Genomic DNA, 14,956 nt, shown 5'->3' with positions numbered 1-14,956 from the left:
AACCCCAGAAAAACAACTAAATGTAATGGAGATAGGCAATATTCCAGAAAAAGAATTCAGAATAACGATAGTGAAGATGATCCAGGACCTCGGAAAAAGAATGGAGGCAAAGATCAAGAAGATGCAAGAAATGTTTAACAAAGACCTAGAAGAATTAAAGAACAAACAAACAGAGATGAACGATACAAGAACTGAAATGAAAACTACACTAGAAGGAATCAATAGAATAACTGAGGCAGAAGAACGGATAAGTGACCTGGAAGACAGAATGGTGGAATTCACTGCTGTGGAACAGAATAAAGAAAAAAGAATGAAAAGAAATGAAGACAGCCTAAGAGACCTCTGGGACAACATTAAACGCAACAACATTCGCATTATAGGGGTCCCAGAAGGAGAAGAGAGAGAGAAAGGACCCAAGAAAATATTCGAAGAGATTATAGTCGAAAACTTCCCTAACATGGGAAAGGAAATAGCCACCCAAGTCCAGGAAGTGCAGAGGGTCCCATACAGGATAAACCCAAGGAGAAACATGCTGAGACACATAGTAATCAAATTGGCAAAAATTAAGGACAAAGAAAAATTATTGAAAGCAGCAAGGGAAAAACGACAAATAACATACAAGGGAACTCCCGTAAGTTAACAGCTGATTTCTCAGCAGAAACTCTACAAGCCAGAAGGGAGTGGCATGAAAGGGAAGAACCTACAACCAAGATTACTCTACCCAGCAAGGATCTTATTCAGATTCGATGGAGAAATCGAAAGCTTTACAGACAAACAAAAGCTAAGAGAATTCAGCACCACCAAACCAGCTCTACAACAAATGCTTAAGGAACTTCTCTAAGTGGGAAACACAAGAGAAGAAAAGGACCTACAAAAACAAACCCAAAACAATTAAGAAAATGGTCATAGGAACATACATATCGATAATTACCTTAAACATGAATGGATTAAATGCTCCAACCGAAAGACACAGGCTCACTGAATGGATACAAAAAGAAGACCCATATATATGCTGTCTACAAGAGACCCACTTCAGACCTAGGGACACGTACAGACTGAAAGTGAGAGAATGGGAAAAGATATTCCATGCAAATGGAAATCAAAAGAAAGCTGGAGTAGCAATACTCATATCGATAAAATAGACTTTAAAATAAAGAATGTTACAAGAGACAAGGAAGGACACTACGTAATGATCAAGGGATAAATCCAAGAAGAAGATATAGCAATTATAAATATATATACACCCAACATAGGAGCACCTCAGTACATAAGGCAACTGCTAACAGCTCTAAAAGAGGAAATCGACAGTAACACAGTAATAGTGGGGGACTTTAACACCTCAGTTACACCAATGGACAGATCATCCAAACAGAAAATTAATAAGGAAATACAAGCTGTAAATGACATAATAGACCAGATAGATCTAACTGATATTTATAGGCCATTCCACCCAAAAACAGCAGATTACACTTTCTTCTCAAGTGTGCACGGAACATTCTCCAGGATGGATCACATCTTGGGTCACAAATCAAGCCTCAGTAAATTTAAGAAAATTGAAATCATGTCAAGCATCTTTTCTGACCACAATGCTATGAGATTAGAAATGAATTACAGGGAAAAAAACGTACAGAACACAAACACATGGAGGCTAAACAATACGTTACTAAATAACGAAGAGATCACTGAAGAAATCAAAGAGGAAATCAAAAAATACCTAGAGACAAATGACAATGAAAGCACGATGATCCAAAACCTATGGGATGCAGCAAAAGCAGTTCTAAGAGGGAAGTTTATAGCTCTACAAGCCTACCTCAAGAAACAAGAAAAATCTCAAACAATCTAACCTTACACCTAAAGGAACTAGAGAAAGAAGAACAAACAAAACCCAAAGTTAGCAGAAGGAAAGAAATCATAACGATCAGAGGAGCAGAAAAATGAAATAGAAACAAAGAAACAGTAGCAAAGATTAATAAAACTAAAAGCTGGTTCTTTGAGAAGATAAACAAAATTGATAAACCATTAGCCAGACTCATCAGGAAAAAGAGGGAGAGGGCTCAAATCAGTAAAACCAGAAATGAAAAAGGAGAAGTTACAACAGTCACTGCAGAAATACAAAGCATCCTAAGAGACTACTACAAGCAAATCTATGCCAATAAAATGGACAACCTGGAAGAAATGGACAAATTCTTAGAAAGGTATAACCTTCCAAGACTGAACCAGGAAGAAATAGAAAACATGAACAGACCAATCACAAGTAATGAAATTGAAACTGTGATTAAAAATCTTCCAACAAACAGAAGTCCAGGACCAGATGGCTTCACAGGTGAATTCTATCAAACATTTAGAGAAGAGCTAACACCCATCCTTCTCAAACTCTTCCAAAAAATTGCAGAGGAAGGAACACTCCCAAACTCATTCTACGAGGCCACCATCACCCTGATACCAAAACCAGACAAAGATACTACAAACAAAGAAAATTACAGACCAGTATCACTGATGAATATAGATGCAAAAATCCTCAACAGAATACTAGCAAACAGAGTCCAACAACACAGTAAAAGGATCATACACCATGATCAAGTGGGATTTAACCCAGGGATGCAAGGATTCTTCAATATACACAAATCAATCAATGTGATACACCATATTAACAAATTGAAGAAGAAAAACCATATGATCATCTCAGTAGGTGCAGAAAAAGCTTTTGACAAAATTCAACACCCATTTATGATAAAAACTCTCCATAAAGTGGGCATAGAGGGAACCTACCTCAACATAGTAAAGGCCATATACGACAAACCCACAGCAAACATCAGTCTCAATGGTGAAAAACTGAAAGCATTTCCTCTGAGATCAGGAACAAGACAAGGATGTCCACTCTCACCACTGTTATTCAACATAGTTTTGGAAGCCCTAGCCATGGCAATCAGGGAAGAAAAAGAAATAAAAGGAATACAAATTGGAAAAGAAGAAGTAAAACTGTCACTGTTTGCAGATGACATGATACTATACATAGAGAATCCTAAAGAGGCCACCAGAAAACTACTAGAGCCAATCAATTAATTTGGTTAACTTGCAGGATACAATATTAATGCAGAGAAATCTCTTGCATTCCTATACACTAATGATGAAAAATCTGAAAGAGAAATTAAGGAAACACTCCCATTTACCATTGCAACAAAAAGAATGAAATACCTAGGAATAAACCTACCTAGGGAGACAAAAGACCTGTATGCAGAAAACTATAAGACACTGATGAAAGTAATTAAAGATGATACCAACAGATGGAGAGATATACCATGTTCTTGGATTGGAAGAATGAATATTGTGAAAATGACTATACTACCCAAAGCAATCTACAGATTCAGTGCAATCCCTATCAAATTACCAATGGCATTTTTTACAGAACTAGAACAAAAAAATCTTAAAATTTGTATGGAGACACAAAAGACCCTGAATAGCCAAAGCAGTCTTGAGGGAAAAAATCAGAGCTGGAGGAATCAGACTCCCTGACTTCAGACTATACTACAAAGCTACAGTAATCCAGACAATATGGTACTGGCACAAAAACAGAAATATAGATCAATGGAACAGGATAGAAAGTCCAGAGATAAACCCATGCACCTATGGTCAACTAATCTATGACAAAGGAGGCAAGGATATACAGTGGAGAAAAGACATATCTCTTCAATAAGTGGTGCTGGGAAAACTGGACAGCTACATGTAAAAGAATGAAATTAGAGCACTCCCTAATACCATACACAAAAATAAACTCAAAATGGATTAGAGACCTAAATGTAAGACTGGGCACTATAAAACTCTTAGAGGAAAACATAGGAAGAACACTCTTTGACATAAATTACAGCAAGATCTTTTTTGACCCACCTCCTAGAGTAATGGAAATAAAAACAAAAATAAGCAAATGGGACCTAATGAAACTTCAAAGCTTTTGCACAGCAAAGGAAACCATAAACAAGACGAAAAGACAACCCTCAGAATGGGAGAGAATATTTGCAAATGAGTCATCGGACAAAGGATTAATCTCCAAAATATATAAACAGCTCATGCAGCTCAATATTAAAAAAACAAACAACCCAATCCAAAAATGGGCCGAAGACCTAAATAGACATTTCTCCGAAGAAGACATTTCTCCAAAGACATCCAGATGGCCAAGAAGCACATGAAAAACTGCTCAACTTCACTAATTATTAGAGAAATGCAAACCAAAACTACAATGAGGTATCACCTCACACCAGTTAGAATGGACATCATCAGAAAATCTACAAACAACAAATGCTGGAGAGGGTGTGGAGAAAAGGGAACCCTCTTGCACTGTTGGTGGGAATGTAAATTGATACAGCCACTATGGAGAACAATCTGGAGGTTCCTTAAAGAACTAAAAATAGAATTACCATATGACCCAGTAATCCCACTGCTGGGCATATACCCAGAGAAAACAATAATTTAAAAGGACACATGCACCCCAGTGTTCATTGCAGCACTGTTTACAATAGCCAGGTCATGGAAGCAACCTAAATGCCCATCGACAGACGAATGGCTAAAGAAGATGTGGTACATATATACAATGGAATATTACTCAGCCATAAAAAGGAATGAAATTGGGTCATTTGTAGAGACGTGGATGCATCTAGAGAGTATCATACAGAGTGAAGTTAAGTCAGAAAGAGAAAAACAAATATCATATATTAACGCATATATGTGGAACCTAGGAAATGGTACAGATGAACCGGTTTGCAGAGCAGAAATTGAGACACAGATGTAGAGAACAAACGTATGGATACCCAGGGGGGAAAGCGGCAGGGGGTAGGGGTTGTGGTGTGCTGAATTGGGCGATTGGGATTGACATGTATACACTGATGTATATAAAACGGATGACTAATAAGAAAACAAATAAATAAATAAATAAACATTAAAAAAATAAGAGCAGTGCGAATAGTAAGGGTAAATATGTATTTTATGAAACTTTTTTCAGTCGCATATAAGTACGTGAATCTGTGTGTACTGTGTCATGATGTGAAATGTTTTTAACTGGAGTGCAGATAAAAGTTTGAAAAAACTGGCTTAGAAAGTCTTTCTATACAGGAATCTGTGCTCATAGCCGATCAGTTTCATTCACAAAGCTTTTTAAAAAATATAAAAAGATCCAGAAGCATATATAGCAAGATGTTTATAGTGCTTATCTCTGTAAAGTGAGAACACAGATTTTTAAAAATTTATTTTTAGGTTTACTGCATGATGCTTTTGTATTAAGGGAAAAAAATCACTTTTTTTGGTTAGCTTTACACTTCATTAAATTTTTTTTTAAAACTAGATTTCCCCTCTTTTATAGACCTTTGAGCCATCTATTATCCTTTAAGAAAGGGTGGCCTATTTAAAGAAATGCCATTTTTTCCTACCTGGAGACTTCAGGCCACAGTGGCCAAGTAAAAGAACTTTGTAATCTAGTTTTGTCAGCAGAACACTGAACACTCTCTAAAAGTTTGTAAATGAATATTTACTGCTACATTCACAAGATTATCCATACTCCAAAAACGTATGTATGTGTATAGTGGCCATTGCTAAAGAAGCAAAATTCATTTGTTTGTGTTTCTTAGACTGAATTCAAATGACTGAAGGACTGATTTTCAATAGGCTTTAATAAATCCTGAAATTTGCTAAGGCAAAAATAACTTTAAAGAAAGATGTTGAGTATGTAAGCTTAATTTATATATGAAATGCTGAGGCTCAAAGTACCTTAACTGTCCTGAGGTAAATATTTGAGCAATTCAGAGTATCATATTCTATTTAATACTCCCCTTGTGTTTCTAATAATATGACAAAGCTGTTATTGATAGAATTTCTAATCTTATAATTGCTAACTTTTTGTTACAGGATTTAAAAATTATTGTAAATATGCCTTTATTATAGTTAAACTCCCCATCTCCTATTTTCATCATCAGTTTCTCCCTTCCTATTGGATCATTCTTCCTTACCTCATTCCAGTGAGGTATTTATCTCCCCAACTCCACTGAAACTATTCCAATGTCACCAACAACCTCTATCCTGTCAAATCCAGTAGAAAATTCTCAGTTCTTACTACTTGACTTTTCAACATTTAATGCAAATGATTACTCTTGCCTTTTAAAGAAATTTCCTTCATTTGGTCTCTGGGATACTACATGCTTCTGTTTTCTTCCTATTTTCTTCCTCCATCTCCTGTGCTTGGCTGCATCTCCTCTTCCTGACCTCTAGAGTTGTAGTTCCCCCATGACTCAGTTCCCCCGGCCTTTTCTCTCTGTCACTCCCTGGGTAGTTTTATTTCTGTTCTTGGCTTGAATCTTTATGGTGATGACTTCCAAATTTTTATCTCCAATTCTTACACCTCCCCTGAGCTTCAGACTTATATTTCCAGTTGCTTCCTTAACAACCGTACAATGTCCAACAGGCATTCAAATTTAAAGTGTCCAAATCACAACTCTTGATTCCTCTTTTCTTATTTCCTTCCCCAGTCTTCCCTATCTTAGTAAATTTAACCGTCATCACCCAGGTTGATCAGACCAAAACTCTCAAAGTGACTCCTCTCTTCCCGTTACATCCCATAGAACCATACCACCAAGTTTTTGTTAGCTTTGCCTTCAGAATATATCATTAATCCAACCTTTTCTTGTGACCTCCTCTGTTACTACTCTGGACTTGCTGCATGTCTATTGTTAGACTTCCAGATTTTCCTCCTCAGTTCTTATCCGTTATTGTCAATTCCTCACATTTTTGCTAGAATGATCTTTAGCAAAGTTTAAGTGAGATCATGTCATTCTCTTGGTGAAACCTTCCAGTGATTTCCCCACACATTCAAAATAAAATCCAAAGACCTTGTCTTGGCCTGCAGGTCCCTATTTGTTCTGGCCCTTAGCTGTCTTACCAACTTTGGTGCCCCTTTTTACTCTGTTACCGCACTTGTTTCCTGTTATTCCTGGAACATTTCAAGCTTGGCCTGCCTCATAGCTTTTGTACTTGCTCTTCTTTTTTTCCTGGAATTCTCTTTTCCAGATAATTTCTGTGACTCACTGATTCAACTCAAGTATAAACTCAGGTATTAAATCCTCAGAGTGGTCTTCCCCACTTTTCCATATGGTCTTCCCTTCTAGAATAGCCACACACCCCATCACTCTGTGTTCTTGTCCCTCCTTCATTTTACTCCATCACATTTACCACTGTCAAACATTATAATATATATTTAAATGCTTATTTTTTATCTCCACCATTACAGTGTAAGCTCCGTGAGGCCAGACTTTGTTTTGTTCATTGCTGTGTTCCCAGTGTCTAAGAGGGGACTTAGCACATACTAGGTATTCAATAAATGTTTGTGGAGTGAATGGGACCCCAAATCTCAACTAGGGGTTGGGAGAGCATCACCTATTGAGAAGTCTCACTTGCCATGTATTAACAGATAGTATTTATTTAGTGCCAAATGCAGTGCTATGAGACAAAAAGACACTAACCCTACACTGAAGGAACTTACTGTTTAGAAGAGAGCCAGACATGCAAACACATACCTGTAAAACAATATGATAATTGTTTTAATGAAGGTATTTGTAATGATATGTAGTGGGAACTTATGGGTAGGACTGTAGTATATCAGGGAGTCAGTGATGAAATTAGAGGAGGTAACCTTTAAGGTGAGATTTGAAGGGCAGGTAGGAGAGTATCAGGCAGACATCTGACTGAGAAAATAACGTGTCTTAAATCACAGAGGTGTGAGAAGGCAGCTGGGCATGTTTCTAGTACTATCAGGAGTTGGAATTGATGGACTCTAAAGTCTGATATTAGGAGCGGCTGGAGATGAGACTGGGCAGCTAGGCAGTTTTAGGGTGGCAATGGAGCTAGATCATGTAGGGCCAAATCTGCTATGTGAGATACTTTATGTACGTGATAAAGAGCCACTGAAGAGTTTTGAACAAGGAAATGACCAAATCTGACTTGTATTTTAGAAAAGCACGGGAAGCAGTATAGAAGTAGAATGAACAGGGCTTGTTAATTGATTGAAATGTCATAGATAATGACTTCCAGGTTTCTGGCTTGAACTACTGGGTTGATAGTGATACCATTCACCAGACTATGAAATTAGCGGGGGAAGGACAGTGAATCTTTCTGAAGGGATGCCTGAAGTTAAAAGTGTATAATTATATTTTAGTGCTCAGAAATCTATTGGTTTACTTATGTCACTTAATATATTTTGTATATTATGTTTAATTATAAACGTACTAAATCTGCTTTTAGGATACTTTTATTCCTTTACAGATGCACATATACACTACTGAACTGAAGGATGTTGGCATTTCTTAGTTTTGCCCGCTTCTAAGTAGACCAGTGAGAATAAGAATGCTCTTGATAGTCTAGTAAAACAAAGGCAGTTGTTAAATGATTCTAAATCTAAGGCCCTGCACAGTTTTAAACATATATGAAAAAATGCTCCTAAATTTGTTGAGGGTAGATTTCACCACATGGGAATGTTGTCCAATCAGTCTTATTTTCTGATTTATGAAATATAAGTAGACTTTACTTCTTTTGATGCTTTATTTTTTTTATCATTATGAAATTTGGGAAAATTAAATTGTTTGTGCCAAGATAAGCTTATCTATGCATTCATGTTTTAGTTGATTCCTTGGTTTGGTACATTCCCTTTTTGCTGAAAGTGAAAAAATCTGAAACAGGCAAGACACAAGAGGAAAAGCCAGACTGTGTTCTTGTGGCATTAAGGACATGGCAAGATCTTAGACTAGTGCTGTTCCGTTAGAAATATAACACAGGCCACAAATATGAGCCACATATGTAATTTTAAATTCTCTAGTAGCCATATTAAAAATATAAAAATAAACAGATGGAATTACTTTTAATGTGTTTTATTTAATCCATTATATCCAAAATAGTATTATTAAACATATAATCAATTTAAGAATATTAATGAGGCATTTTACTTTTTATTTTCTATACCAAGTCATTGAAATCCAGACATATTTTACAAGCACAGCACATCTTAATTTAGACTGGCCACTTTTCAAGTGCTCAGTAACTGCATGTGGATAGTGGCTAGTGTATTGGACAATGTAGTTCTAGATTATTCTTAGACCAAAAAGTAGAGGTTGCTCGGCATTCTGCAACATTTGTGAGATTATCTTTCCAACGTCAAGTAATTTCTGTGCTGTTTGTTTTATTATCCTATGAAGTATATTAAAGAGTTGCCCTTTTCTCCATTCATCATTTTCCTACTTATAGTAATTTTGTCCAATAAAGATCTGTTTGTCAGTTTTCCTTGCCTTTGCTTTCTCCTACACCAATTTATGGTAATGGCCTCTTATACTAAAGCAATAACATATCTTTAAATTTTAGTGATTTTGTTTTTAATTACAAAAATAACTACATTTATTGTAACAAATTCAAGCAAACTGAGGTAAATGTATAAAAAGATAGTAATTCTTAATTCTTTTCCCTCTCTCATTTTCTGCTCTCCCAGATGTAACCACTGTTAACAGTTTAGATGATAGCCTTTCTCCCCTTAGGAATATATATTTATGAGAAAACTTAGTTAAATGAGAAAATTGGTACTTCGAAAATATGTCTTAAAGTGGACCTATTTAAAATGGAGACTAAAGTTTCATAGTTATTAATGAAAAAAAACCTGTTAGGGACAATTTTCTGACATGAAAATGTTTATTTTACCACATATTTAATAAAATTTAGGTTGTAATTACAGTTGTGCTAATTCTTAGAATTAACAAAGAATGATATAAGTACTTTCTTGGTATAATTTTTTTTCACTAAAATTGTGTGATAGTCTGATAGCATCCTTTACTTTGATTTTCTTAGTATTTATCATATAGATTAGACAAGAGCTTCAGTTTTACCAAAACTGTGGAGAGCTTTAACAGTTTCTCAAGAGATTTTTCTTTAGCCTTTCTTTGACATTTCCTTTCTTGATTCCTGTCCTGTCATCATCCTTGTTAGATTTTCCCTTCTTCAGTTGTTCACTGGTTTGATTCTGCCAGATCTTCATTCCCCAAGGGTTTTGCTCTGAGATGAGTACTTCCTTCAGTATTTTTATAGACTTCATGAAATCTTGCATTCTTTTCAATATTTGTATTTTCACTTTACAGTTGAATTGCATTGTGTTTACTTTGTATTATTGGATGCTTACAACATTAGACTATTAGTGAGAGATTGATGGGCAAAGCCAGGATACATAGTTCCAGTAGATGTTAGTGTCAAGTAGAAATGGATTTTATATGTGATCAAGGCACATTTTGAATATTATTGTATTATAAGGACTTTTGATTCCTTGTGTAAACTTGTAACTTAAGGAACTCAACTGCCTATTTAAATAATAGCTAACTTTTATTGAGACTTTTAACATGACTGGCAAGTTTCTATGTATGCATCGTTTAATTAATCTGTTCAATGTGTCTATGAAATAGGTCTCATTTTATACTTTGATTTAAACTAAGGCTTGAAGTGGTAACTTTTGCCACAATGAAATTAAGTAATTTGTCTGATATAAGGGCTAGTCAAACGTTGGGCTGGGAACCATAGCCTATACTTGATTGTACACTTCTGTGCAAAAAAAAAAACCAAACAAAAAAAATGAATTGGATTGTAATTTTCTGGTTTCAGTTAGTATTATGTTTTGGATATCAACCCATTATGTGGATGGGCTGTAATTTTAAGAAAGTTCCCCTATTTCGATTTTCTTTACAGTTTTTATTTATTTTTTATTTTACTAATGTTGACGTTCTTGGTAACTAAGAGGCTTGGATTTTAATAGCCCTGTGGGAAATAAGAGTGGAGGCATTGGGCCTGAGAGAGATGAGTTGGAACTGAGTTCACCACTTAAAGCCTTAAATCTCAAAGTATTATACCCTCACTCAAAGAGTAGACTAGGGAAAAAAAATTATTCAGAGTTACAGAAAGAAAATAAGGATGCTTGTCTGTTTTCACCTGGGTTCTGAGTGAGGGGGGAACGTTTCCTGAGATTGTATAGCTACTGTTTTACTCTCATCTGGGTTTGTGTTTCATATTTATATTTACTGCATCCTTCAGAAAACTTCAAACTTAAAAATTCACATTAATGAAGAATCACTGTATAGAGGAATACTTATAGTCTGGCTGTATGGAATTCCCACTGATAAAGGCGCACAGATGTTGAACTCACTACCCAAAGTTACAGCACCGCCACCACCAACAAAAGAAGACAGTGCTTTAAGTAAAAGTCAGAGACAAAAGAGACAGCAGAGTTAAATCCTCAGGAACTTCACAAAGTAGAACTATTGAATAATAAATATTTAATATTAAATAATTAAAACTAATTATAAAACTAATTTAAAAGTAAATGCCACATTTATAATAATGAACATTAAATAATAAAATAGAAATGTTAAACATGATTAAAGATAAAAGAAGAAAACAAATAGAAGAAGAACGACAAAACTGTTAAAAACATAAGGCCAGGGAGATCAGAGGCAGGGTGGAGGATAAATAGGACTTCTATAATAAAACTTTAGTCGTTAAAATAAAAAAAAAAAACTGATTGGATAGGATAGAATGCAAAATAGACAAATGTGAAGAGAAAACTAGTGATTTAGAAGATGGATCTGAAGATACTGCCCTGAATAAATAGAACTGGTAAAATTCAAAAGCATAGTTATCCCAGTAGAAAAATAATACTAAACACAAACTAAAACACATAGTAGACACTTGAGAACACCAAACAGACTATCTTGAGAATCATCAGAGAGGAAAGAGAGATCACTTACAAATTAGTGACAAACTGACAACAGATTTCTTAACAGTAACAGTAGAAGTCAAAATCCATTAAAGAATGGGAGCAATGTAAAGATATTTTCAGACAAAAACTAAGAGTATGTATGAAGGGATTGTAAAATAAAATCATTGTACAGTTGTCTAGGAGACAGATACAAATAATGATCAACTTGAGATATTTAGACAAGTACTCAAGTTAATTGATAAAATGATAAAGAACAGACTAGGAATATAGTATAGAGCTTTCTGAGCAGTAGAAGAAGAACTCCATCAACCTGGAAGAAAGCAGGAAAAGAAGAAAACTACAAAGAGTAGGATAAATGGAAAGGAAGCACAAAATAAAAAGGTAGAAATACTTCCAGATGTATCTATAATCACAATAATGTTAATTGACTAAATTTGACAGTTTGACATTGACAGAATGTCAAATTTGATTGACAATTTGACAGACATTAAAGAATTCATAATTCGATTGTATACTGTTTGCAAGAGACACCTGAAACATGATGACACAGAAAGTCTGAAAGTAAAAGGATAAGAAGAGATACCTAACTAAGTAATATAGTTGCTATAGCTATATTACTTTCAGACAGAATAGACTTTTGGTTTGTCCCCCCCTTCCCCCACCAATAGAAGGGATCCCCTTTAGGGTCACCAGTAGAAGGGATCACTTCATAATGGCAAAAGTAACAATTTACCAGGAAGATAGAACAATCCTAAATATAAATATCTGATAACATTACTTTGACAAATTATATAAAAATTAATATACAAACTTAGAGAAATCAATAAATCCACAAACACAGTGGGTATTTTATCCATACTCCTCAGTGATTAAGCACAGACAGTAAGTAGTATGATTTGAACAATACTTTAATAAACTTGATTTTATGAATACACATACACAGAACCCCAAAATTTAGCTCTTATACATTATTTTTAGGCACAGATGAAACAGTTACCAAAATTGACCATTTACTAGACCATGAAACAAAATCAACACATTTTGAAGACTTGATCTCATTTATACCACAGTGTAATTAAGTTGGAAATCAATTTAAAAGTAATTTAAAAAAATATATATACATTTGGCAGACACTTCTAAATAACTTATGAGATGAAAAAAGCATGGAAATATGTATTTTCATTATCATTTCATTGCAAAAATCAATGTGAGATTGACTATGAGATCTGAAAAGGCTTAGACACAGTGACTAACGAAGAAGCAGTGAATTCCTATAGTGCCCGTGTTAAAATACTATTTTTCACTAAAGTGAACTAGGGCTTCTTGAAAAAAGCGGCTGATTCCAGCTCTGGTCTAGTATGACAAGCTGTCATACTACAAAGCAAGGAACTATCAAGGATAACTTGGGCTTGTGTAAAAAGGACCTTGAAGGGGCTGCCTATGGCCAAAGGTAGTTTGAGCTTCAAGAAGAATAATTATTGCACTGGATTGAAACAAAATAAGTGAAAATCTGTGAGGTTTTTTGTTTTGTTAAAATCAACAACAACAAAAAAATGTTGGTCATGGAACCAATTCATTCAGAAACTGATAAATAAATAATCAAATATTCTGTCTTATCTATATAAAATGTGCCTCAGAATCACAGAATAGTTGATGAGGGAAAGTTCACTGTAAAAGAATTCCAGCTAACAAATGCACAATGAATGCCAGAATTAGAATGTCATCATTTTGCAAACCCTGATGAAATAGTATATCTTGGCAGTATTCCTCTAAAGCTACTAAAACCATTGGGTAAAAGACTGAGAGGGAACTTTATAGTGGACGGTTCAGGCTGATGGACAGTACCTGAACCCACTGATCAATGTGTATTATTACAAAAAGGAGATAATCAGACATTATTGCTATCTGATGTGATGCAGTAGGAAGTTCATAGCACCATATATGACATATTCTTGCTATAAAAAAATTAAACCCCAATTCTATCAAGACTCTAGATCAACCACTACTTTTTAGGAAGCACAGAGATTATATATAAAAACTTATTAATGCTAAAGAGTACAATGAGCAAACTTGAGAATGTGGGAAATTCTAAAGGACATATAACCCAGTTTCTTTAACAAATGAATGGCAGGATAGGAAAACAAAAACAAAGCCAGTGTGACAGGCACCTATGAAAGACCAATGCAGTGTGTAGATCTTTTTGGATACTGATTTTAACAAAACAGCCGGTGGTGGTGTATTGGAGCATCTTCTACTGGTGTAAGAGCTAACTGTTTAGGAATTTTTCAAACTGATTATTAAACATATCCTTATTAAAAATTAAATTATAGCTCATTATTAAATAAGTGACATTTATAAAAAGTTAATAAATATTTAAAATTCATCACTTCCTAATTATTTCATTTTACTATGATCTGTGCTCTTGAAGTTATTTATGTATAGTGTACCTTTATGGTTGAAATACTGTGTCATGGTGGGCTACTGTGTGTCCTTTTCCCAACTCCAGGTTCATTGATAACACCACGTTGGTAGCTTGAAATTAGCCACGGTAGGAATATTTACATCACAGAGATCAGCAAATGCCATAAATCAGGGTTTGATTTATTGCTTATTGATTTTCTAGACTTAAAGTGATGGAGAAATGCTAATAATGCTGACTTACAAAAGTGCTATGTCTTTAGCTATTTATTGTGCATAGCTCAAAAAATTGAGAATATATTCTTTCATTCAAAAATGATTATCCACTTCCACAAAGAAGTCACATCACTCACATTGGTGACATCATTGATGTAAATGAAAATAATACTCCAAACTACACTTGGAAAGCCAGTTGCTAAACATTTACCAGCACAGTGCTGGACAGGGTATAATTGAATTCAGTACTTTGGTAAGAAATAGATAATATTATAAATTTATTATACTGTTATTCAGCTTTTGAAATAACCATGATGATGTGTAGACATTAACTAAGAAAAAAAGAAGGTTGAGTTTTAAAAGCCATTTGCTGTAGCACAAAGTAATTTTAAATTTGAAGCCTTTGATATATGTCTGTTGTGTATGACAAATAGAATCATAATTTAGAGTTTGAAGAACACTTAAAATTAATCCAGACCAATCTGCCATACAGATAGGAATTCTTTCTCTAGTATTAGTCCATCGTCTAGATTGTATTTAAATTAT

The 14,956-nt window shown here is 34.7% G+C and overlaps 1 protein-coding gene across 1 annotated transcript in view; it reads left to right on the top strand.

Annotated features, from left to right (window-relative positions):
• R3HCC1L (R3H domain and coiled-coil containing 1 like) overlaps nucleotides 1–14,956 on the top strand; it is a 92,104-nt gene that overhangs the window by 39,033 nt on the left and 38,115 nt on the right. The window lies entirely within an intron of this gene.

The sequence above is a fragment of the Balaenoptera ricei genome, chromosome 16 (assembly GCF_028023285.1).
Source record: "Balaenoptera ricei isolate mBalRic1 chromosome 16, mBalRic1.hap2, whole genome shotgun sequence".
NCBI lineage: Eukaryota > Metazoa > Chordata > Mammalia > Artiodactyla > Balaenopteridae > Balaenoptera > Balaenoptera ricei.
This window is presented reverse-complemented; position numbering and strand designations above follow the sequence as displayed.